This window comes from Mus caroli, unplaced genomic scaffold, assembly GCF_978045245.1.
Source record: "Mus caroli unplaced genomic scaffold, Mus_caroli_1 scaffold_18, whole genome shotgun sequence".
Classification (NCBI taxonomy): domain Eukaryota; kingdom Metazoa; phylum Chordata; class Mammalia; order Rodentia; family Muridae; genus Mus; species Mus caroli.
This window is the reverse complement of record NW_028227273.1, coordinates 12,893,787-12,897,500: the sequence shown is the minus strand read 5'-3', so window position 1 is coordinate 12,897,500 and position 3,714 is coordinate 12,893,787. Positions and strand designations below refer to the sequence as shown.

At 38.0% G+C, this 3,714-nt stretch overlaps 1 pseudogene; it reads right to left on the bottom strand.

Annotated features, from left to right (window-relative positions):
- Positions 1-1,479: 1,479 nt before the first annotated feature.
- On the bottom strand, positions 1,480-2,373 carry LOC110312313 (protein SET-like; annotated as a pseudogene).
- Positions 2,374-3,714: the final 1,341 nt, after the last annotated feature.

Sequence of the window (3,714 nt, the reverse complement as noted above, 5' to 3'; positions counted from 1 at the left end):
TGGTATGATTGAGGATGCAATTGCCTCTCAGAAGAGAGGAGAATGTTTTGAATAGGATCAATACACAGATTTTTCTTTACAGTTCCAATATAGCTGCTTATGCAGCTGTGTGAATAGTACTGAAGTATAAGAACTTAGAAGTATGTGTGTTGGGGGTTAGGTTTGACTGTGTGCCTGTATATTCCTGTTCAGATGTGTGTGTGTGTGTGTATGAACTTTTAAATGTAGTTGACAGTGCATGTGTTTACAGTGTGCTTGTGGAGGCCAGAAGTTAACTCCCAGTTTAGTTCTTAGGGACAGAACCATCACTGATCTGTCTAGTTGTTTTGGGGGCACAATATTTCACTGAGGTCTGGAATAGCCAATATTCAGGCTGACTATTGATCTCCAGGCATTGTGAATGCACAGAGGCCAGAGATAACCTAAGTTTCTTTTTCTGTCGCGCTCTCCTCATGTTTTTGTTGAATGATAATCTTTCATTATAGCTGGAGCTCAGTGTTTGTCTAGACCAGCTGGTCCATGAGTCTTTGGAACACCCTTGTATCTGATCTCTCTGGCCTGGGATAACTGATATGCTCTGTGTTTACCTGAATGTTGGGACTTGGAATGAGATCTTTAGAGTAGAGTTGCTACCATATTTCTAGCTCCCAGTTGTTATAATCTTTTTGTGTGCACATTGGTTCTATTATAACAAAGCAACTTGTACACTTCAACATTTTAAACGAGCATCTTTTTCCTTACTGTGAAAATCAAAAGAAAAATATAAATAAAAATATTAAAAATAAAGTTGCAACAGAGAATGTCAACTTTAAATAGAACCCTACAGGTTCTGCTGATTCTCTCAGTGAGTGGCAGGGCTCAAGTCATCTTTAGGAGAGAATTTTAAAAAGTGTCACCTTAAACTACAGAGATGCCTGCTGAACATCTCAATTAAAGATGCCAAAGGAGAAGTCATGTTGTCAAATGCCCACTTACCCCCACCAGACCCATCAAACCCACCCTTGCTGACCGAACTCCCCGTTTTCTTTTTATTAAACAAGAGAAAGTAGATCAATACATGGTGGTAAATGCTGTCTGTATTCACATAGAGGCACAGTGTAATCTCTGAGCTCAATATAGAAAGGAAAAAAGCTATAAACTACTACACAGGGGCCTAGCACCCTCCAGCCTCCAGCAGAACTAAAGAAACTAGATGGCTCCTCTTTCTTCTCACAGAGCACAGTGGTGGTGTTGAGTCCACAGTGTTTGAGACAAGAAAGGATAAAAACGAAGCTAGAACAGAAACATGAAGATTCTTCTTCTGTTTTCATTCTGCTCAAGGCATTTTTCCCCAAATTCGCTGAGAACCACGACATTGAGAGGGCTTAGGGCAAGCACAAGAGAGATGGCAAAGAAATGACTGCAACTGGCTCCCAGGGACTGGAGAAAAAAAAATAAAAGAAAATAATTGGGAAGTTTAGAATCCATCAGTTTTCTATGCTAGTCAGCCTTACCTTCATTCTTTTCTCCCTCCCATTCATCATCATCTTCTTCTTCGTCTTCTTCACCTTCATCCTCCTCCTCTTCTTCATCAGTTTCTTCCAACCTGTACTCTTCACTGTTGTCATCGCCACCACCACTATCACCACTAATGCCACCCCCACTGCCACCGCCACCACCACTATCATCTTTTCCTCTTCTTCACCATTCATAGAAACAAACAGAAATGCAAGGGATTTGGTTAAATATATCTCCTAACTTGTCAGCACCTGCATCAGAATGCTCAGTAACACCAGTAAAGAAGCTCTCTGGCTCTTCATACTGCCTCTTCCTGCTGGCTTTATTCTGTGTTTGACTTGAGTGTTTTATAAAATCGTTTTTAGGTTTCCACTTGGTTTCAGCAACCTTTAAAGATGGGTCACTACTCTCATTCAGATAAAATTCTTTGGAGAGAACTTTATTTTCCAAGTAAGGATTTTCATTAAAATAAAAATCTATTCTGTAACCTGATTTAATATGTTCAAAGTCTGTCACTTCAACTCTGGTTAAATAATACAGAGCCTCCTTATCTTCCTCTCCAAGCAGTGAAGACTCTTGTACATGGTTGACAAATGTTGTTACCCAAATATTCAGGATTTGGGATCAATTTTGACCTCTTCTGAAAAGAATAGTTGGCATACTTTGTTATGTTTTTGTTCTGCTTTCAAATTTTCCTCACTGGCTTATTCATTAAGTCTGTCTACTTCATTTTGTACTTCATCAATATGTTCAATTGCCTCTTACTGTTCATTTTCTTCCTTCAGCAGGCCAAGAGAGGCCGAATTGTGCTCCAGTTTCTGGGCAGTGCTGGTCTGGGATCATGGGCTGAGGCAGGATCACAGATTACCATTTTGGGGCAATGGTGCGAGGTGGGTGGCCAGAATGCAAAGGCCAGAGCCCCATGTTCATAGCAGGAAGAAACCCTTAGGAACTCCAGTTGTTATATTTTATTGTGTTCTTACGATTAGTAGATCAATGTATGAAATACAGAAAGCAGGTTTTAATACCTGCCTAAATCTCCCTGTAATGCCAATCACTTAATTTGACTGCACTTATTACTATTTTAAGCCACCTGCAAAGGGGAGATGGAAATCATATCGGAGCAAAGAGCTGTGGGGTTGCTTGAACATTTTTGGCTAAACATAAATTACAAGAAGTCAGGCCTGGAGATACTATCTGCAAGCTTCTTGCTACAGTTTTTTACCCTTGGAGATTCTAGGAGTAGCTATTTTGAAAAGATAATATCAGCTCATGAAAGAAGAAAATTAATGAATGTATTAGGTAATTAAGCTTCTAGACTGATGGGAAATATATGAGTTGCCAAATCTCCTTAGATCTTTATAGCTTTTTCTACTTTGTCCTTTAAGCTCCTGAGATTACAACAACATTTGGAAATGAGTATTTAATAACCAATTGTATTAGTGATGGGGTATAGTTAGTGCTCCTCCTCTGGTGCCTAAATAACTTTCTTCCTAACCTTCTATATAGTAAAATTCTTTAATATTTTAAGAAGATAGGCAAAATTTAACATTAGAAGTTCTATATTTGTAATGTATATGAATATACTAATATAGATCAGTTCGGATGAGGTTTCTGGAATACACTTCAAACACTTACCATTAGTAAGCAGCACACAGATTTTCCTTCTAAATATCTGATGCACTCTCCTATAAACTATTTTCATAAAATGGAGAGCCTCTTTAGTGATGTTGAATTAAAATAAATTCTTGCTAATATTATTTTGTGCTGTCATTAGTGATCCTAACCATTGCTATGGCATGTCTTTTCAAGGAAACACAACTCAGAATTTGCCACACATTCCTAAAAATAACTTAGTTGGACTAATGGACTCTGAATGTTAATATTTTATGTGATTTGTTTTTCAATGATTTAAGAAATAAAAAAATGTGCTCAGAAATTGTACATTATTATGATGCTTGATTAAACACTTCAGTGTTTAAATTCAGTTACTTACAACTTTCAGGAGCTTCCCCATTATACACTGTACCATAGATATTATGAGCCCAGAGCTTTGACTTCTGCATTCTGCTAGGTAACCAGTAGATATGATAGCTCTTCAGTATTTTATTGGGTTTGTGGAATATACTAGACACCCCATTCCTTTCTTATAAATGCTGGCGAATCTATTCAGATAGACTTGCTGAGTCTCTGCAGACACATTCTATTTCTTCTTTG